This window comes from Helianthus annuus, chromosome 5 (assembly GCF_002127325.2).
Source record: "Helianthus annuus cultivar XRQ/B chromosome 5, HanXRQr2.0-SUNRISE, whole genome shotgun sequence".
NCBI lineage: Eukaryota > Viridiplantae > Streptophyta > Magnoliopsida > Asterales > Asteraceae > Helianthus > Helianthus annuus.
In genome coordinates, this window is record NC_035437.2 from 137768209 (window position 1) to 137791522 (window position 23314).

The window sequence follows — 23314 nt, forward strand, 5'->3', positions numbered from 1 at the left end:
TCACCTATGTTAGAGAGAAGTGGGGTCGCTTCGAATGGAATTGGGGGCACAATTCCTAGAGCTCTCGCAGAACCAAGATGGTGTTACATGACCATAACGGACACAACTATGAGGGGTTAGCCAGACCAGGAAGAGTAATGTGTGATGTGTAATAATGTCTACGTAAAAAGGGGTTGGTTCAAGGACATCGCGTCTACTAACCGCTAAGAGACTAAGTATATGTCACAAAGGAAGGTTCAAAGGGAAATCTACCTATCCTGCATTACTTAACCGCTGAAATCTTATCGTGACACATGAGTTGTCACACCCCAACCAATGGCGGAAACATCGGGATGAGACGAAGTGTGAAGATTGCTAGAGACATCATAACGCTATTTGTGACAATATTTAATAAACCGATTTCATTTCATAGATAAATAGTCAAACATACAAGGAAATCCAAATAACAAGTTCAAAAGAAATTCGTAGCAACATAATCAAAATTTGATACAACATTTAAACCTAACGTCTATATGTGTATCTAGGCATCATTGCTACTTCATTTTCATGGCATCATCATCATCAACCTGTAACATGTTAAAATAAAATTCAATGCAAAAGCAAAGGCGAGTACACAAGGTTTAAATAGCATAGCATAAGTATAAAAACATTTTACTCAAATCCACATGGCAATTTGTAAGCGAGGTAATTAGCATGCATAACATTACATTTAAACCCAAAGTGTCCACTAGTATTTAGCATCCCTTGTCACAAAAGTAACAAGACCGTATAGTATATTGACCTAACAAACCCCCGTCGGGTGGTGTGCTACTCCTATAGCGCTATAATTGTTAAGCGAGGGTATAACATAGTAATGGCATAAAGCATGTATTATCTAGCATAACAAGTAGCATGTATAACGGATTGAGTTCATAAAGCATGTTTATGTGTGTGTAAGTGTAATTTTGTATGGTAACATGTTACAACCCAAAAGTGGTTTAAAATGTAAATGGGTCGAGTGTACTCACGGTTTTGCAAGCTTTCCCACTTGAATCCGTGAAGAGTTGATTTGATGGGGGGAACACCAAGTTATCCTACAAGAGGAAGGTCAAGGTGTATGAGTAATTTGGAAGAAAGATGGGATATTCGGACTTTAAGATTCAAAGAATGAAAAAGTAAATATTATGAAAATATTCACTATGGTATTAGCACTTGTCTTGACACTATAGTAATCCCTAAGGATTTTTATGTGATTTCATAGGTTCAAGACCTATTAGAATCGTGACAAGGAACTACACACATAGTGATAAACTTATTAGCTTGATAGGGGATTTATATAATCACTACCAAGGGTTCGGTTTTAAGGTTTATCATAGTTATAATATACATAATAATTTACTTAGTCATGTAGGAGGCGGGAGGTTGGACCTTCCACTTTGGTACCTCTTGGTGTCATATAAGTCAAGTAGGAGGTGGGAGGTGAAACCCTCCACTTTGGTACCTCGAATGATTTATTAACATGTGGTCATGTAGGAGGTAGGAAGACGAATCTTCTCTTTAGGAACCTCATAGATATGTACAAGAAATAATACAACTAACTAAGCAAAACATCAAGTGGTGTGTGGACATGTATGTAGGTTAGCCTAGGCTAGCCAAGTAGTCACACCATCTTCAAGTTCAAGACTTGACACCACTTATGAGCTAAGAACTCGATTAAAACAGAAAGTTTAGAGTGTTTAGACACTCCTATTAAGTGTAAAACAACCTTGGTTTGGCTTTACTAATCATACAAGAGACTAGAAGCATAAGAACACAAGTTTGTTTGAAGTAAACAAGAGTTTAGAAAGTTTTTAAAAACACAACAGAAAGTTTATGGACACTTTTAGGGTATTTCCAGGTCTGATTTCTCCAAGGAGAGATCAAGGAATCAAGCCCAAAGATTATCCAAGCATTTAGAAAGAAGAATCAAGTGATTTGGTTGAGTTTTGAGCAAGTTATGCTCACTTTTGTAAGGAGGTATGAATCTGTCCGAATTTCTGAATTGCAAGAACTTTGAGAGTGATTTTGTAGAGATTAGAGAGTGTTGAAAGTGTCTAAGTGCTTGGAGAAGGTGGGTATTTATAGGGAAGGATTAGGGTTAAGGTTAGTTGGCAATTAATATGATTAGTTGGGGGTTTAAACAACAAAAAAAACAAAAAAACAAAAAAACACTAACATATAGTTGTGGCCGTAAATAGCTGTGGCCGTAAAGGCTGTTGACAGCCAACCACATTTCTATATTTTTTTCATCAAGTTGCAACTTAAATCATCTAATATATTTTATTTAAGTGGTGTTAGATAATTAATTACCTAACTATTCATTTAAATCAAAAGGATGGAAAAGTATATTTAAACTAAACAATAAACAAAACCCATCATTTTGGTAGATGATTCTGCCATTTATTATTCTTATATATTTTTTTATTATTTATTATTATTTTTTTTATCATGCAACTTACGTCATAATAATATACTATTGTTATTTTATTATTATTATTATTATTATTATTATTATTATTATTATTATTAAACAAGAATGTATAAGTTATGAGTACCAGTAGGTCAGGTATCGGTTAAGCGTATGTATTTGAGATTGGTAACGTATAACCCGAGTATTGCAACACGTATAAGCATGTATAAAAAAATAGAATTTCATTATGACCAAAGTATCAAACGAATGCACATATCAATGTATAAGCATGTATAAACAAAAGATCAATTTCATTACGATCGAAGTCCCAGATTTACAACGGTTTGAAACGAAATACGAGGTACAAAAGGAATAAGCTTCCAAAAATAGAAATACGAACAAGACTTGCTATAAATGGAAAGTACGAAAATAGCCGGGCGTTACAGTCTCCCCTCCTTTAGGAAATTTCGTCCCGAAATTTAGGAAGACGTAGGGAAGAGATGAGGATATTTCGACTTCATTTCACTTTCGAGCTCCCAAGTAAATTCAGCGCCACGTTTTCCTTCCCATCGAACTTTAACAATAGGAATTCGACTGCGCCTCAGTTGCTTGGTTCCTTGGTCCATGATTTCGACCGGTTTTTCCACGAAGTGAAGCGTTTCGTTGACTTGCAAGTCTTCGAAAGGAACGTGGAGTCCTTCGTCAGCTAGACATTTCTTTAAGTTGGACACGTGGAAGACGGGGTGTACGTTGCTGAGTTCTTCGGGCAGGTCTAGTCTATACGCAACCTCGCCAATCCTCTCGAGAATTTTGAAAGGACCAACGTAGCGAGGTGCGAGTTTCCCTTTCTTGCCAAATCGAACCACGCCCTTCCAAGGGGATACCTTGAGAAGCACGAAGTCACCTGTCTCGAATTCCATAGGTTTGCGTCCTTTGTCAGCGTAACTCTTTTGTCGGCTCCTGGCTTTCAATAAGTTGTCTCGAACCTGTAAAATCTTGTCCGTCGTCTCTTGTATAAGCTCGGGACCGGTGATTTGGGCTTGACCAATCTCGTGCCAACAAATAGGCGAACGGCACTTGCGACCATACAATGCTTCGAAAGGTGCCATTTGAATACTCGCGTGATAACTGTTATTGTACGAGAATTCGACCAAGGGCAAGTGTGAATCCCAGTTGCCACCAAAATCTATTACGCATGAACGAAGCATATCCTCTAAGGTTTGGATAGTACGCTCGGTTTGACCGTCAGTCTGAGGATGGAAGGCAGTGCTAAGGTTGAGTTTAGTACCCATAGCAGATTGAAAAGTTTGCCAGAGACGAGACGTAAAACGAGCATCACGATCAGAAATGATGTCGATGGGAATACCATGACGACAGATTATCTCCTTCATGTAGACCTTAGCCAATTTCTCGACTTTGAAATCTTCACGAATAGGGAGGAAGTGAGCTGACTTGGTCAATCGATCAACGATTACCCAAATGCTGTCATGACCAGCAGTAGTGCGAGGAAGCTTAGTGATAAAATCCATGGCAATGCTCTCCCATTTCCAGATAGGAATTCTTGGTTGTTTGAGTAAGCCAGAGGGACGTTGATGTTCAGCTTTCACTTTGGAACATGTGAGACATTTTGAGACGAAGGTGGCTATATCCTTCTTCATTCCAGGCCACCAATAGGATGTACGCATATCATGGTACATCTTGTCGGCACCAGGGTGAATAGAATACTTCGTGTTATGGGCCTCCTTCATCAGGAATTTGCGAAGATCATCACGGTTGGGAATCCAGATGCGATTGAGATAGTATAAAATGCCATCAGATTTGGACACGAGACTATTTTCAGCACCACATTGCATCTCGTTGTAGAGGTTACCCTCATTAACGGACGTATACTGAGCGTTACGTATGCGATTTTGAAGATCGTGGACGAGTTGGAAACAACGGATACTTTTGACATGAGTTTTACGACTAAGAGCGTCGGCTACTACATTCGCTTTACCTGGGTGGTATTTGATTTCGCAATCGTAGTCGTTTAACAATTCCACCCAACGACGTTGACGCATGTTTAGTTCCTTTTGGTTGAAGATGTGTTGAAGGCTCTTATGGTCGGTGAAGACCACACATTTAGTACCATAAAGGTAGTGTCGCCAAATCTTCAATGCAAAAACGACTGCACCAAGTTCAAGGTCGTGGGTAGTATAGTTTTTCTCATGAATTTTGAGTTGTCTCGATGCGTAAGCGATAACCTTGTCACGTTGCATAAGGACACAACCAAGGCCGAGGTTTGAAGCGTCGCAATACACGACAAAATCATTGTTACCATCAGGAAGCGTTAGGATAGGAGCATTGCATAGCATGTCCTTGAGCGTTTGAAAAGACTCCTCTTGTTCGGGACCCCAAACAAAAGGTCTCTCTTTTTGAGTCAAGGAGGTCAAAGGAACAGCGATTTTTGAAAAGTTGGAGATAAAACGACGATAGTAACCAGCAAGACCAAGAAACGAACGGATTTCAGATGGGGATTTAGGTGCGATCCAATTCTTCACAGCTTCGATTTTAGCGGGGTCAACGTGAATTCCAAGTTCGTTGACAGTATGACCAAGAAATTGAACCTCTTTTAGCCAAAATTCACACTTGGAGAATTTGGCGTATAGACGTTCAGTACGAAGGAGTTCAAGGATAAGGTGCAAGTGTCGCTTATGCTCTTCTTGCGTCTTGGAATAGATGAGAATATCATCGATGAAGACGATCACAAAACGGTCCAAGTATGCTTTGCACACGCGGTTCATTAAATCCATGAAAACAGCAGGTGCGTTGGTCAAACCAAAGGGCATAACCACGAACTCGTAATGACCATAACGCGTGCGGAAAGCGGTTTTAGGTACATCTTCTTCGAGTACTCGAAGTTGATGATACCCAGAACGAAGATCGATCTTTGAAAAGCAGGTCGCGCCTTGCAATTGATCGAAGAGGTCATCAATGCGAGGAAGAGGGTATCGGTTTTTGATAGTAAGCTTGTTGAGCTCACGATAGTCGATACACATACGAAATGATCCATCTTTCTTTTTGACAAACAAAACGGGAGCGCCCCAAGGAGAAGTACTAGGGCGTATAAAGCCTTTGTCAAGAAGCTCTTGAAGTTGACTCGAGAGCTCTTGCATCTCAGAGGGTGCTAAACGATAGGGGGACTTAGCGACAGGTGTAGCACCAGGCACTAAATCGATGCGAAAATCGACAGAACGAGCAGGAGGCGGACCAGGAAGATCGTCGGGAAATACATCCGGAAAGTCGCGTACAACAGGAACGTCGCTTATGCTTGGGCCTTTGTCCTTCTTTTCCACAATGTGGGCGAGAAAGGCGAAGGTACCCTTGCGTAAGCACTTGTTTGCTTTGATACACGACATAAGCTTAAGGCCTTGAGAAGGCGTTTCACCATAGACGTGTAGGGAATCACCGTTTGGAAGAGGAAGGCGGATAAACTTTTCAGAACAAACAACTTCAGCACGAACTCGCCTAAGCCAGTCCATGCCTACTATGATGTCAAAGCTACCCATTTGCATAGGTATAAGGTTGATCGAAAACGTATGATCGTTGAGAATCAAGGAACAATTGGAGAGAACGGAATCGACAGTGACGGTTTTACCATTAGCGACCTCGACAGCGAAAGATTTTGGCAACTTAGAGCGTTTACACTTGAGCAAGGACTCGAATTCTAACGACACAAAACTTTTATCGGCGCCAGTATCAAATAGACAAGAAGCATAAATATGGTTCACAAGGAACGTACCAGTAATGACATCATTCGCGTTTTGAGCTTGAGCAGTAGTGAGAAGAAAGGCTCGGCCTCGAGCGGGTTGTTGAGCCTGTTGTTGCTGCTGTGGTTGTTGTGGTTGCTGTGTTTGTTTTCGTTGAGGACAGACATCTGCCATGTGGTTGACATCACCACACTTATAACATGCTCGCACACGAACGGTTTGGTTCTGAGGTTGATTGGGAGCAGGGTGTTGAGCTACCATAGCCTGGTTTTGATCGGGCTTCAGGTTGTTGCGACAACGGTTGGCAAAATGCCCTAGTCTGTTACAGGTGAAGCATTTGCGACAGGGGGTGCCAGTAGGATGATGGTAAAAGCATTGGTTGCATTTAGGCCACGACCCAACGTAGTTTCCTTGTGGTCCAAAGGTTGTGGGATTAGCGGCTGGTACGGTTTGTAAAGGTTGTGGGTTTGGCGGAGTGACGACCGCACAATTTTGGCTCGAAGCCTTCCGCTTCTTGCCTTGGTTTTTCTTAGACGGTTGGGAGGGTTTGGGCTCATCAGAAGAGTCAATTGTAGCTTGGCGTGCACTCTTTGTTGAAACCTTGTCAAAGGTTCCATGAAGAACGCAGTTGTTGTTAAGTTCAGTGGCTATACGAAAGGCATCTTCAATGGTTTGGGGATTGGCAGAGGCAAGGTGGTTTGTCAGGGAAGGTGCAACACAACGAACGAATTTGGCTATGGTCTTAGGAACGGTCTCAACTTGTCCAGGGCAAAGAACACTGAGTTGTTTAAAGCGCGTAATCAGGCCATCCATGTCACTCCCCTTCTGAGTAAGGTTCCAAAATTCGTTCTCCAATTTTTGGAGTTCATGAGGGGGACAGAAGTGGTCTTTCATAAGCTGTTTGAGATCGTCCCACGGCATAGCATGTGCGACCTCGTTTCCTCTTTTGTTACGTTCAGTCGTCCACCACTCGAGTGCCTTTTCACGAAACACCCCAGTTGCATTCAAGGTTCTTAGTTCGTCAGGGCAACCACTTTGCAAGAAAGTAAGCTCGATGGCATCAAACCAGTTCATCATGGCGGTAGCGCCATTCTTGCCAGTAAATTCTAAGGGTTTACAAGCCATGAATTGCTTAAACTGGAAGGTCGGTTTGGGTTTGTCTGCCTTTGAGTCAACAGAGCCATGTGGTGAATCGGTTTGAATCTTGCTAACGATGTCGGGTAGGACTTTAGCAAATTGCTTGGCCATAAATTTCATGCAATCTTTTTGAGACATGGCGGTGGAAGTCGAACCCTTCTTTGACTTGCGTCTCTTGGAGGAACTAGACGACATCTAAAAGATTGAAAAAAGAGAAGGAAAGGATGAGACTTGATCATTAGTTGAAAATAAGGTTTGTGTATGTAAAAGCAAGTAAATGTTCATGTATCAAGTAAAGTTCACATAGAGCATAAATTTCCACATGCATTCAACAAGTATAACACATGAGTTGCGTAAAGAGGGTATAAATTTAGTTTGTTCACGAGAATTATTATTGTTTGTGATTTCGGTAACGTGCGAAATGATTAAAACGACAGTTCGAAATGAATGAACGTTCAAGTATAAAATCACATATAAATTGAGATACATAAAAGAGAGGCTCAATAAAACATAGGATTGTTTCGGGTAGAGAAACGTCGACAATTCCAAAGTGGGTCGAAAGTCCTTTCGATTTAGAGATATTGTGCTTTGGCCTATAAGTAAGATACTCTCGTCGAGAAGCGATTAACGGTATCTTACCCTTCCGGTTACTACACATCTCTAAATGATTGGAACATTCGGGACTTTGGCGAGAATAAAAATCAAGGAATGGGACTTAATCGACAAGATGCGGGTTTCACCCCTAACTTGACGATCTCGTACCCTAAATGTGGTTGGCACTTGTCGGCCAAAGATAAAATTTTGACACTTTGACAAGGGTCCACTAGAGTTGAAATGGAAATTACCATTAAGTTGTGGATGTCACTCCTAGCTTAATGGTGAATTTCGTGCAAAATAGATTAAAGGTAGAGTGAGAGTCGTTTACCAAATTGTGGGTTTCACGCCTATTTTGGTAAAGTTGTCTCGTTGATGTTACAAGAGTATAAAATAGCATAAGTGTATTCGTGTTAGCCTTAGGAAAGGCGCATAAATTTAATAACAAGAAGTGTAGCTAGGAAGCATGCATGGTAGAGTACAAAAGTTTTAAACAACAAATAAGAGACAAAATTCCTAGGACTATAGATTAGGGCAAAAGCATGGCAATTTTCCTAATTCCCTATAGTTATGGCTCTGATACCAATCTGTCACACCCCAACCAATGGCGGAAACATCGGGATGAGACGAAGTGTGAAGATTGCTAGAGACATCATAACGCTATTTGTGACAATATTTAATAAACCGATTTCATTTCATAGATAAATAGTCAAACATACAAGGAAATCCAAATAACAAGTTCAAAAGAAATTCGTAGCAACATAATCAAAATTTGATACAACATTTAAACCTAACGTCTATATGTGTATCTAGGCATCATTGCTACTTCATTTTCATGGCATCATCATCATCAACCTGTAACATGTTAAAATAAAATTCAATGCAAAAGCAAAGGCGAGTACACAAGGTTTAAATAGCATAGCATAAGTATAAAAACATTTTACTCAAATCCACATGGCAATTTGTAAGCGAGGTAATTAGCATGCATAACATTACATTTAAACCCAAAGTGTCCACTAGTATTTAGCATCCCTTGTCACAAAAGTAACAAGACCGTATAGTATATTGACCTAACAAACCCCCGTCGGGTGGTGTGCTACTCCTATAGCGCTATAATTGTTAAGCGAGGGTATAACATAGTAATGGCATAAAGCATGTATTATCTAGCATAACAAGTAGCATGTATAACGGATTGAGTTCATAAAGCATGTTTATGTGTGTGTAAGTGTAATTTTGTATGGTAACATGTTACAACCCAAAAGTGGTTTAAAATGTAAATGGGTCGAGTGTACTCACGGTTTTGCAAGCTTTCCCACTTGAATCCGTGAAGAGTTGATTTGATGGGGGGAACACCAAGTTATCCTACAAGAGGAAGGTCAAGGTGTATGAGTAATTTGGAAGAAAGATGGGATATTCGGACTTTAAGATTCAAAGAATGAAAAAGTAAATATTATGAAAATATTCACTATGGTATTAGCACTTGTCTTGACACTATAGTAATCCCTAAGGATTTTTATGTGATTTCATAGGTTCAAGACCTATTAGAATCGTGACAAGGAACTACACACATAGTGATAAACTTATTAGCTTGATAGGGGATTTATATAATCACTACCAAGGGTTCGGTTTTAAGGTTTATCATAGTTATAATATACATAATAATTTACTTAGTCATGTAGGAGGCGGGAGGTTGGACCTTCCACTTTGGTACCTCTTGGTGTCATATAAGTCAAGTAGGAGGTGGGAGGTGAAACCCTCCACTTTGGTACCTCGAATGATTTATTAACATGTGGTCATGTAGGAGGTAGGAAGACGAATCTTCTCTTTAGGAACCTCATAGATATGTACAAGAAATAATACAACTAACTAAGCAAAACATCAAGTGGTGTGTGGACATGTATGTAGGTTAGCCTAGGCTAGCCAAGTAGTCACACCATCTTCAAGTTCAAGACTTGACACCACTTATGAGCTAAGAACTCGATTAAAACAGAAAGTTTAGAGTGTTTAGACACTCCTATTAAGTGTAAAACAACCTTGGTTTGGCTTTACTAATCATACAAGAGACTAGAAGCATAAGAACACAAGTTTGTTTGAAGTAAACAAGAGTTTAGAAAGTTTTTAAAAACACAACAGAAAGTTTATGGACACTTTTAGGGTATTTCCAGGTCTGATTTCTCCAAGGAGAGATCAAGGAATCAAGCCCAAAGATTATCCAAGCATTTAGAAAGAAGAATCAAGTGATTTGGTTGAGTTTTGAGCAAGTTATGCTCACTTTTGTAAGGAGGTATGAATCTGTCCGAATTTCTGAATTGCAAGAACTTTGAGAGTGATTTTGTAGAGATTAGAGAGTGTTGAAAGTGTCTAAGTGCTTGGAGAAGGTGGGTATTTATAGGGAAGGATTAGGGTTAAGGTTAGTTGGCAATTAATATGATTAGTTGGGGGTTTAAACAACAAAAAAAACAAAAAAACAAAAAAACACTAACATATAGTTGTGGCCGTAAATAGCTGTGGCCGTAAAGGCTGTTGACAGCCAACCACATTTCTATATTTTTTTCATCAAGTTGCAACTTAAATCATCTAATATATTTTATTTAAGTGGTGTTAGATAATTAATTACCTAACTATTCATTTAAATCAAAAGGATGGAAAAGTATATTTAAACTAAACAATAAACAAAACCCATCATTTTGGTAGATGATTCTGCCATTTATTATTCTTATATATTTTTTTATTATTTATTATTATTTTTTTTTATCATGCAACTTACGTCATAATAATATACTATTGTTATTTTATTATTATTATTATTATTATTATTATTATTATTATTATTAAACAAGAATGTATAAGTTATGAGTACCAGTAGGTCAGGTATCGGTTAAGCGTATGTATTTGAGATTGGTAACGTATAACCCGAGTATTGCAACACGTATAAGCATGTATAAAAAAATAGAATTTCATTATGACCAAAGTATCAAACGAATGCACATATCAATGTATAAGCATGTATAAACAAAAGATCAATTTCATTACGATCGAAGTCCCAGATTTACAACGGTTTGAAACGAAATACGAGGTACAAAAGGAATAAGCTTCCAAAAATAGAAATACGAACAAGACTTGCTATAAATGGAAAGTACGAAAATAGCCGGGCGTTACATGAGTGTATGGGACGATCTCCATCCATGTGGGGGATTATTGAAAATTTTATAAATAATATTATATTATGAGTTAATATGATGATTATTTAATAATTAAGCCAAGATGAATGAGAGATATTGAGCATTAAGTTTGTGTGTTGGAACCATAAATATGTGGGAAATTGAGTTTGTCCTACATAGGTGGAGAGATAAATCCTTTGTGAATTTATAATTAGAATTTTCTACATGAATGTATTCTTGTGTGACAGCTCACACTGAAAATCGTATGGTTCATATAACACACACAACTTTAAACGAATTCCCTAACTTTGGATCTCTACGCACTCTTGTTTCAGGTATTTTTCAGGTGCTAGGCTAATCTCGGAAGTACAATCTGCTCACGCTGTTGTACCCTGGGAAATAGACGGGTTCACCTGGGTGCATGGTTGTAAAAATCCCGACTAGTCTCCGATTAGTCGCCGATTAATCACAAATCAGAGGTTCACCGATTAATGGCCGACTAATCGCTAGGCGGTCCTATTCTGGCCAAATTTTGGCTAGATGCCGGCCAAATTTCGACCAAATCTTAAAAATTCCTTCCAATTACTTTAAAAAATGGATCAATGAGGGGTTAAAACATGTCTACTTTAAAAAACTACATATATATGTGTGTGTGTATATATATAACTAAAAATTACATATAAAAATCTCTATCCGATTAATCCCTATTAATCCCGATTAATCGCTAGTCGGTACCTCACCGCCCGACTAACGCCTAACGATTCTTACAACACTGGCTGGGTGGCCCGAAATCTGTTTTAAGTGAAGCGTGATCTTCACATGCCTTAGTCATTATTGTTTTATGTTCTTATATTTTCTTTTGTAATTTATTCTTAGTTTACTTTGTATTTTTCTATTGTATTTTCTTTCGGTCTGCTTCAGTTATTGTAATCAGAATATTGATTAATAAAATTGTTATTTTATTTATTTTGCGAACAATTGTCCTACAATTCACGCTTATGAAAATAAAGGACTAATTATCATACATATAACTTCAATGTAAATTAGATTTTGTATGGTAAATGAAAACTCCAACTAATGGGGTGGTGGTCCATTAACAAAACCAAAGCTTTTAAACACTTGGATACGGCAAGGGTAGGTCTTGATTTTAAATCCCACGGTTGAAAGACTTCCATTAAAAAAAACACTCCGAGTGAGTTGGAACAAAGTTAAGGTTATCCAGTTGTGAAGGGAAATATAATACATGTTCTTTTGGAGAAGGGAACCATCAACTTTTTTATAAAATAACCCATTCCTCTTCCTTTGGGTTCTCTCTGAGCTTTTGGATTTCATCTTTGGATTCCCTTTGAGCAGTGTGAGCCATTTCTTCGACAAATAGTTCATGTCTTGTAGTTGTTTCCTTCCGCCTCGACTCAACCTGTACATACATCAGTTAAACTAAATTTATTATGTGTCGATTAACTAAAACCACACTTAACAATAAAAACCCCATAATGGAACGGAATGGATCACAATTCTTCCCCAATTATAATTAGTGTAACATAACAAGCTACTAACATTCTTGAATAGGAGATTTAGATTTGTATTGATAATAATATAGTATGTGTAATCAAAAGATAATAAAAAGGTAAAATTGTAATAAAAATAATGTGATTCAAACAAACCTTGAGTTCCCTTAAAGTCTCATGGGTGTATGGTTTGCCCATGTTGGTCAATATGGTGTTGACAAGAGATAGAAGTTGTTGTGTTTGTTGTGTTTTCTTCCTTTCATCTTTCGTCCGATTATCAAACAGAACACATCTGTTCCCACACTGGCTAAGGGTTTCCTGAACATATTAGTTTTTAAGAGTTAAATAACCGTCAACTCCCACAGTAAAAATAGTAATTAGTCAACATAAAACAAGAAAAAAACCATTAATGGTCCAGGTTGCAAGTCTTCTAAGAAGTCATTCAAAGTCTCCCCATTCTCCTCGAGTTCATCCCCACCAGTATAAACCAGAATCATATAATCATTAATTTTGCTCCCGAACAACCTAGTTATTACATCAACTCCCTCTTTTTTAAACCGATTCCGAACGGAGAGCACAACAAGAACAGCATGAATACCGTCCTTCACCAAGCTTATACATTTAACAATCTCCTCTTCAATAAACTTGGTATCAATAGAAGCATCAAACAGTCCTGCCAATATTATACTAGCCATTTAGCATCTAAAAATAGACATTAGCTAGATCAATGATTAATTAATTGTAGAGATACCAGGAGTATCAATCACATTAAGCCTCAGACCATTCGTATGGTTGTCCTGAGCTCAGAGGCGGCAGTTACACCACCAGCGCTTGCCTTTGATAGGAATGTTTTCTTTCCAAGGATGCTATTCCCCGTTGCACTCTTCCCATTACCTGTTTCTCCCACCAAAAGCAGACTGAGTTCGCCGGTCCCCATGATATAATCTAGCTCTACATCACAAATTATTCATGTCAAAGAAAGTACTTTCTGCTGATATGTTTCAGCAATATATATATATATATATATATATATATATATATATATATATATATATATATATATATATATATATATATATAAAGATCAGTAGCGGTGATGTAAACCCTAATGATTGAGAAACGAACATTCAAGAACGATTTTTTTAATACAACCGAAAAACTGTAGAAGATGAAAGTACCTGCTAGGGTTTCAGTTGAATGAAAGTAGATGAAAGAATTGATTATGTGCTACGATGGAGATAAATTTTTTCAATTTATATATATTGTTGATTAAGTCGGTATTAATCCAACAATTATAACCTTTTTCTTAGGAGATGGTTTTACAAGGCGACCCATTATTTTTGGAAATCTTAAAAACAGACCTCCAACTTTTTAATTGCTATTAAAACGTATCATTATGAATGCAGCAATCTCGTTGCAATTTATATGTGCTAAGATTTCAGTAGTTGACTAGTTTATAGACCCGCGTATTACACGAGTTTTTACAATATAAATGATATAGTTATATAGGCAAAAGATCAAATACAAATAATCTTAACATACTAAACATACAAATTGAAGGAAAACCCAAAAAGACAAGGTGGCATTTTTGTAATTACCACCAACTATCAAAGTTACAACCAAAAATACCTAAAAAAACACAAATTTTTTTTAACATTTTTTATTAAAAAATCGCTACATTTCGTTAGCAAAAAAAAAATTTTTTTTTTTGCTGCTACTAAAAGTAGCGATTTTTTAATAGAAAATGTTAAAAAAATAAAATAAAATAATTTGTGTGTTTTTTTTTTATTTTTTTAGGTTTTTTAGGGGGTTTAGTTTTTAGCATTTTAGCTTGGGTGGGGGGGGGGGGGTTAGGTTTTTTTTAGGTTTTTGGGGGTGGGGGGGGGGTTAGGTTTTTTTAGGTTTTTGGGGGTGGGGGTGGGGTTTAGGTTTTTTTTTAGGTTTTTTGGGGGGGGGGGTAGGTTTTTTTTAGGTTTTTGGGGGGTGGGGGGTTTAGGTTTTTTTTGGGGGTGGGGGGAGTGGTTAGGTTTTTTTAGGTATATTTGTAGAGTAACTTTGGTAGTTATTGATAATTACAAAAATGCCACCTTGTCTTTTTGAGTTTTCCTTCGATTTGTATGATTAGTATGTTAAGATTATTTGTACAAGAACTTTACCCTAGTTATATAATCTTTAAAAAACTTTATATTACTAACCACCTATGTTAATTAGTAACGAAACTTTATATAAACGAATTTCTATTACAATATAATGGTTCACACAAGTAACTTGAATTTATCACAAAAACAACTGGCCCATCTTAATTAGTAATACTGAAAGTACCATAATAGGTGTGTATTACAAAGGTTGAATACTGAAAAACATGGAATAAACAAATTTATATATTTTTAATATGAATGAAATTATGTATTACGTTACATATAACAATGTATAAATAATAATAATTTTTAGCATTGTGTATCTTTTAAATATAACTTTTATTTAAACTAAATCTCTAAGACCTCAATTCTGCTTACACAATTCATTATTTAAGTTGTTCTTTTTCTCTTTCTCGGTAAAAAGCCTATTTTATTGATATGACATAAATTAGATTTGATATTTTTCTTAATAATTGTTATGCGAATTTAATTAATAAGTAGTATTTGTAAAGTTATGAAATAAGTTAAGGTTTATATACGATTAATAAAATCTTTTCATTATTAAAGGTAATTGACTATGTTACAAATGGGTATAAAATGAAATCAATATATTTCTTAGCTCTATTAAATTGAAAACACATCATATATCAATGTAGCTACAAATCTTAATATTATCTCATCTATAAAACTTCAAAACCTTAAGTTCTCTCCGTCTATCATTTTAAAATCGAGTTCAATAAAATTTAGTCTTGTTACGAGATAGTCCTCTGGTTAATTACTCTTTTTTAGCTTTTATTTATATGTTATAAAAACCCATATATTGATTTTATAGATAATCTCCGATAAGGATAATAATTTTTGTTTTTTTTTCTTTTGTAATTTAAACTATTTTATTTTTAGAAGTACTAAAATCATGGTTTTAAAAATTTTAGATCATTTATGTATATTTTTAATCATAAATTAGAAATAGATATTAATTCTTATATATTATTAATGAGTTATCATACATTTGGATTAAATATTAATTATTATATATATTTATTATTAATGAATTAAATATGAAAATGCCATGTGGCATTAATTAGAAGGATGTTAAATGAGAAATTGCCATGTGGCATTATAAGTATTCTTTTATTAGTATTAGATAACATCAAAAAACATATTTAGTAAGCTTTTTATATTGCATTTAGTTTTTATATGATAATACCCATGGCATTATAGCCTAGTGGTATTGGGGGTGGGATAAGGCTTATGACCATTAGGTCATGGGTTCAATTCCCACAAAGGGGGTTTTCCTAGATTTATTGGGTTTCCTCCTGAATTGGTGTATAGGCATTATTGCCTAGTGGAGATGGATATGATCGGGTGGTTCTGCTGGTGGCACGATGATACTCCAGTAGTCCGTCAGTGATCCAAATTTGCTGTTAAAAAAAAAGTTTTTATATGATAATAATATTTACTCTTACTCTATTAAAGCAATTTTTCTAGATCTCTTCTTTAGGAGGCAAAATCCTTTACCAAGTGGACTAGCTTCACATTTCAGTTTTTATAACATCACAATTTTTTACATTTTTTTAACCGGATTACTTTATTTTATTAATCTGTTTTTTTTTACTTCATATTATTTAAAACTAGTAGGAAACCCGTACGATGATGCGACGATGACAATTTGCAACACAATACTCGTTTTTATTAATTTATCAATCATCTCATGAGATATTGTATAACATTTCTGTTGGTTTTCTTATTCGTATAATATTAATACACAATATTAATGCACGATATAGTGTAACATCACTTGGGGACTCCCTTTATGAGAGTATACATCATATTGTTCGACGTCACCTAAAAAACTTACAAAAAAAATATCAAATATAAGTTTTGGTAAAATCAACCATAATTGTAGTACATTATATATATTATAATATTATGTGATTTGACATGCATGGCAGACTATCAATCAAAACCCAACCCCCAAATTTCATACCCCCCATTTTCTTCTACCTCAACTCTGTTTCTCTCTCAACATTCAAAACCCCCCAAAACCCACCGGAGAAGAAGAAAGCACTGCAGATCCAACCCCAACATTTCAAACAGTCCATTCTTCTTTTCTACCCAAAATCTCATTCTCTCTTAACCATCATAACTCCCAAACCCACCGGAGAAGAAAGTGGCACCGAAGAAGAAGCTCTCACCGGAGAAGAAGCTGCCACCAGAGAAGAAACTCTCACCGGAGAAGAAGTTGACACTGGAGAAGAAACTCTCACCGGAGAAGAAGAAGAAACTGACTCGGTTTTTTTTTTTTTTTGGCGGATTTGTCATAATCCAAGTTACTGGAAAAGAAGCTGTCACCGGAGAAGAAACTCTCACTGGAGAAGAAGCTGTCACCGGAGAAGAAGCTCTCACCGGAGAAGAAGCTGTCACCGGAGAAGAAGCTGTCACCGGAGAAGAAACTCTCACCGGAGAAGAAGCTGTCACCGGAGAAGAAGCTGTCACCAGAGAAGAGTGGTGAGTTCGAGAGTACGTCGGAAGGGGTTCCGGCAAACCAAAAAACAATAGGTAAGGCCACTGCTTAAAAGAATGAATATTTATTATGTTTGATTCTTTTTTTTTTTCAAAAAAAGCTACAGATTTTGAGGATTGGGACTCGGACACACCAATCGCTGAAATACAAAAAAGGAGATTTGGTTTGTTCTTTTTATATTGACTAGCATTTACGTAGGTAGTAAGTTGGGTTGATTAAAACATTTCCTAATTTTTTAATAGGAGTGGTGCATATTGATGTGAGCAGCGCAACTCCGCCGGCTATGGGGCGAAATTGTATGTATGTTATATTTTGTATATATGATAAGCTAGGTGACTGTACCTGGGAAAAAAAGGGGTGGGCGGTTAGCATAAAATCATGTTACATGTCGGTGTAACACATGTAACAAGTGTCAGAACTCAAAATTAAATGCATATTCTTATTCCAACCCTTAACATTATCCAGATACATGTCAGAATGCCTGTTGTTATTTGAAAAAGATGAACAATTTTAAGATGTGTAACACATGTTACAATTACTTATTGTTTTGAAGTAACAATGAAAAAAGATATCTTTACTGTTACTTCAAAACAAAAAGCAATTGTAACATGTGTTACACATGTTAGAATCGTCTTTTGTTTTGAATTAACAATAGGCATTATAACAGGTATCTGCATAATGTTCTGAAGTGTAACACATGTAATACGTCTTACGTTGGTTACGAAAGATTGTAATATAAGAGCTACATGTCTAACACATGTTACAACTGCCTATTGTTTTGAAGTAACAATGAAGGAATCTTTTTTCACAATATTATGCAGATACATGTTAGAATGCCTATTGCTACTTCAAAACAATAGACAATTCTAACATGTGTAACACATCTTAGAATTCCCTATCGTTAACAATGAATTTATTTTTTTTCCAAACTCCCTGGCATAAGGCCCACATGTGTAACACATGTAAATGTGTCAGAAATGTAAAAAAATGCAGATCTGTAACACATGTTACAATTGCTTATTGTTTTGAAGTAACAGTAAAGATATCTTTCTTCACAACCATTTATCTTAATAGTTAGATGTGTAAGACATGTAATACGCCTTACGTTTGTTACAAAAGATTGTAACATAAGAGCTACATGTGTAACACATGTTACAACTGCCTATTGTTTTGAAATAAGAATAAATGAATCTTTTTAAAATGTCTATTGTTACTTTAAAATAATGGACAATTCTAACATGTGTACCACATCTTAGAATTGCCTATCGTTTGGAAGTAACAATGAATTTACATTTTTCCAAAACCCCTTAGCATAAGGGCTACATGTGTAACGCATGTACAACTGTCAGAAAATTAAAAAAGGCAGATCTGTAACATATGTTACAAAATGTTTTGAGGTAACAAAAAAGGTTGTAACATAAGAGCTACATGTGTAACACATGTACAACATGTTTCATATATTAGGTGTAATATATCTACTAACTTGTTTGTCTGGTAAGTAGCATCGAACACTAACACATCCCCAAAAGCCTTGTAGTTTAGCTTGGAGATCTCATCAGCCCAAAACACAACATTCAATTTCCCATCAGATACAACAAAGTCATAGTAGAAGTTTGGAAGACTTTTCCTTCGATCACGAAGGCGATCCAGAAAACAAAAACAAAAGCTATACGACAACAAACAAAAGCTATACGGCGACAAACAAATACGAAAGGTTGTGCTAACATATGTTACATGTTTTTTTCGTGCTTGCAGCGACGGAGTTGGTTCCACCGGATAGTAGTTGTTTGAAGTGTATGGTAACCGTTTACATATGTAACCTTTTTTTGGGTGGTTTTACTTAGTTTCTTTTATGTGTGAAATGATACAGATAAAAACTCAAAATTTGGGGAGACTTCAAGTTCAAGGCATAATTGGGTAGAAGGTAGCTAGTGTTAGTTATGTTACTACTATTTTTTTAATTAGTAGATTAAAAATGCTGGACTGTAACTTGTGTTATTACGACTTGACCATAGCAGTTGCATCCAAATGAGAAGGGATATTGGCTGGAAGAAAGAGAACCACAATATCGGATACGACAAAAGGTGGCCATAAAGCGAAAGAAGGTAGATGGAGAAACCGATGAAGAATGGGAACACGAAGTCGATGAAGGGCATGTGGTGGGTACTTTTGACGTTGTATAGCAGTTACCCTCTAGTGTAACAAATGTTACAAACATGTGTTACATATGTTCAACCCCTTTGTTACAAAAAATCAGGGCTGCACATATGTAAGACATGTTTGTAACTAATGTTACACTAGAGGGTAACACATGTATGATCAGTTTTGGATCATTTGTATATATTTTAAGCTTGTATAAACCTACAACATTGATACCCCCAAAAAGGTTACACATGTTACGACAGAATGGGAAATGTGTAGCAGTGTTCAATATTGTTGTTTCACTCTATAGTGTGTAACATGTGTGACATGGTGTTTGTCAACAAAACATATAACTTGTAAGGTGATACGGTTGTATCTTTAAATATGTTTACCTATAAGTACTTACATGTTACAGGTTGTATTTTAAAACATGTTTAAACTGGTAACTGTAAACATTTGCAAAATATAAAGCAAAGTTACACAAGATGTAACATGTGTAGACTAGAAACACTTGTGTAACATTTCGGTGTAAAACATGTTACATGTTGTATCTTTAAAACATGTTTACCTATAAGTACTTTCAAAATATAAAGCAGAGTAGGAACACAACTTTTATGTATGTTACACACGTTGTAGAGAAGATGTTACATGTGCACACACAATTAACACGTGTAACATGGCGACAAGTGTCATGTGTGATCTTTTTTTGTTACCCAAGGGTGCTAAACGTATTACAACGTTCATAACGCACGTAAACTTATACTAACATCCTGTCACACCCCGGCCGCGTTAAAACAACAAACCGCGGCGGAAACGCCGGGGAGTGAGGCGACAGAATTATTGTTCCACCACCATGGTAGTTAAAAGTTTTGTTTTATTGAAATAGTAGGAAATGTTCATTGTCATTAAACCAAACAAACAAACTACATATTGTTTATAATTGTTTTTAAGTCACTAAGGCCTTGTCCAGATCCTAAGTGAACTTGCTTCCTAGCAAGCAACATCAAGCAATACCACCTGAAACATATGTAAAAATAAAGTCAACAAAGAAATGCTGGCGAGTACATAGGTTTTATGGGAGTATCAGATTCATGGCTCGTTTATATGTTACAGTACCTCGTTAGACTACAAGAGTCAAAATACAAACCTCGTTTTGAAAAGTGTATTGCAACAAAATTAACCAACTCAAATCAAATTGGTTATAGTTTATAAAATCTCGTAGCCATGACTCTTAACTCAAAAATATTTGTTTTAGTATAACAACTTGTAAACATCTCGTAAAAACTCGTTAATAAAACTCGTATGGTTTATATCGTTTCGAAAATCTCGTTGTGTGACATCGTTTCAAAATCGTTTCCCCAGTGAACTAAATAATGACACGCAATGTAACATGATAGAAGCACTTATATATAAGATGTACCAGTGGCGTATCTACCATGATTCTATCATACTACACCTGTCCCATTATCTAATCACTACCCAAAACCAATCGTTTAATTCGTTTAACTTGTTTCAAATCGTGTATCTCGTTTCAAATCGTTTAACTCGTCCCAAAATCGTATTCGTTTTAATAGTGAAACTACTTTTGATCGTCTCGTTAACAACATTCAAACATTCGTGACTCGTGTAACTCGTTTCTCGTTTCGTATTAACAAACCACCAAAGGGTAAGTTAACAATCATCAGGTTCGGTCGTTACCTACATAACCCCCACACATAACCATGGGTGTAGTCTGATAACGAGATTTGTCAGATCCTATGGTACCATAACCTAATACTGGTCGGCTCGGCCAAAGCTAATGAATGTCATTCGTTATGTAATCACAACCAACAAGTCTTGTTCACCTTATTGAAATCGTTATTAGTTTAGTATAAACCATCGTTTTTGAAATTATCGTTTAAACCTTGAAATTCGTTTTGTACATATGAATCACCCCAAAACAATTGAAAACAGTAAAATAGGGGAACTATGTACTCACTTGGGATTGCTAATTAGTCTTGAGAATAAGACCAATTTAAGCTCCAAGGGTCACGGAATCAACCGGCACCTAGTATAGGTAACTATGTTAATAAATCGGCTCCTAAATCGGGAGATAGGATAGAATGAGGTTCTATAAATCAAATGAGTAATTGAACTCATATGGTATGATTTAATAGTCCCAACATTCTGATTAGAAAGCATACCTAAGTGCTTTTGACCCGTTTCGACACATTATGGTAACATAAGTCACTATAAGGCGTCATTAGCGTAAAACTATGTTCGGATGGTTAACTATGTGCTATGCCAAGTCTTACATGCCCAATAATCCCTAAACATGTTACTAAATCAGGTTATATGTCAAAATTATGTTCACATAGTCAAAATACGGATTTATGCTTCAAAAGGGCATTTTGGTCATTTTCTATGGGCATACAAGCTAACAAGCATATGACTAACCAATCCTATGTGATCATAAGGTATAACCACAGTGGTTATTACCTATGTAACCATGATCACTAAGTGTGCTTGGTCGGATCCTAAAGATCGACCAAACGGGTCGGGTTCGGAAGTATAAGCGGTTGTTTAGACCGCTAACTTTACGACCCTAAACAAGCACAAACTAATAGTGTCGAGTTAAACATGTCAAAACATGTCTAACCTACTGATTTGGTATCAAAACGAAGTGTTTTGATACCCTAAAGTAGTTCCGAGGCAAAATGCGTGCTAAAACGCATTTTGACCGAAACTTTGACTCGACACTATAACTAGCTAAAGTGGTAATCAGCGGCTATAATCACGAAGGATTATAACTATTGTGATTACAATCACGTTTCAAAGTTCAATTGAACTTTGACTTGACCAATTGATGGTCAAAACCGAAAGTCAAACTGTTGGCCAAACGTTTGACTTTCTGCACTACATAAGGAAAAAGCAATAAAAAGATATGAAAGAATGCTCACTAAGGGTCCTTGCTATCTTTTCAACAAGAAGACAAAGTCCCAATGCTTGAGAGAGCTCCCAAGTCAGATGTAGAGAGGAGAAATGAGAGGAATGAGCAAAGAATTGAGGAGTTTGGCCAACTATTTATAGTAGAGCATGAAGAACAAGATCATTCCAAGTGTTTTGATTAGCCATTAAGCAAGAAATCATGGCCATCCATTTGTTACAAGCTGATTAGAAGCCTTGGAGAGGTGGTAACTTGGTCACCACACAAAGGAATTGCAAGATTGGCCCCTGAATTTACAAATTGATGCTGAAAACAAACTTTCTGCCCAGATGTGATCGTCGCGTAGCGCGACCACAAGGCCTTATGGCCGTCGCGTAGCGCGACGATGTAGGCTGAACTTTCAAAGTTTGGCAGAAATGGTCCCTGCACGTGTTTTAAGCCCATTTCAGGCCTTTTTGACCCCCGTTAAGCCATTTTCAAGGCTCTACAAGGTCAATAAAGTTTAGAGGACTCAAAATATGCTTGGAACACTCTCGGATGTCGGCTCGTTTGGTCGTACGGTCGCGTTGTTCGTTAAATTACGACGAAAGTCGTAACGAACGCAAAAACGATCCAAATTAAGCGATGAATGGAATTTTTGCATGCCGATCACTAAAATAAAAATATTTTAGAGTGTACAAAAATTTTGGATGTCCAGATGTGTCCAGAACGTAAGATATGCGCGAAAATGCAAACTTACGCCGTTTTTGACACTTTTAATCCCTGTAAGATCAAATAAGCATGTTTTCGCACACCGAACCTATCAAAGCTTATTTCTAAGCTATGTTTAGGTTATTTATGGTATGTTTAGCTTATGATCAAGTTCTGGACTATTCGACATCATACGAATCGGTATAGTTTCGCAGTTTGACACAAATAGTCCCTGCAATCGAACAAACTTGTTTTCGACACACCAAACCATCCAAAACTTATTTCTAAGTTATGTGAAGGTTATTTAAGGTATGTTA

At 36.5% G+C, this 23314-nt stretch overlaps 2 long non-coding RNA genes and 1 pseudogene across 2 annotated transcripts; all 3 read right to left on the reverse strand.

Moving 5' to 3' along the window:
- Positions 1–399: 399 nt before the first annotated feature.
- On the reverse strand, positions 400–2060 carry LOC110902927. Its single transcript, XR_002571531.2, has 3 exons — positions 1984–2060; positions 1008–1073; positions 400–566 (listed from the first exon to the last, which is right to left on the reverse strand). It is a non-coding gene; the product is annotated as an uncharacterized LOC110902927 (long non-coding RNA).
- A 6536-nt stretch (positions 2061–8596) lies between these two features.
- LOC110902928 lies at positions 8597–10257 on the reverse strand. Its single transcript, XR_002571532.2, has 3 exons — positions 10181–10257; positions 9205–9270; positions 8597–8763 (listed from the first exon to the last, which is right to left on the reverse strand). It is a non-coding gene; the product is annotated as an uncharacterized LOC110902928 (long non-coding RNA).
- Positions 10258–12143: 1886 nt separating this feature from the next.
- Positions 12144–13519, reverse strand: LOC110902929 (annotated as a pseudogene).
- Positions 13520–23314: the final 9795 nt, after the last annotated feature.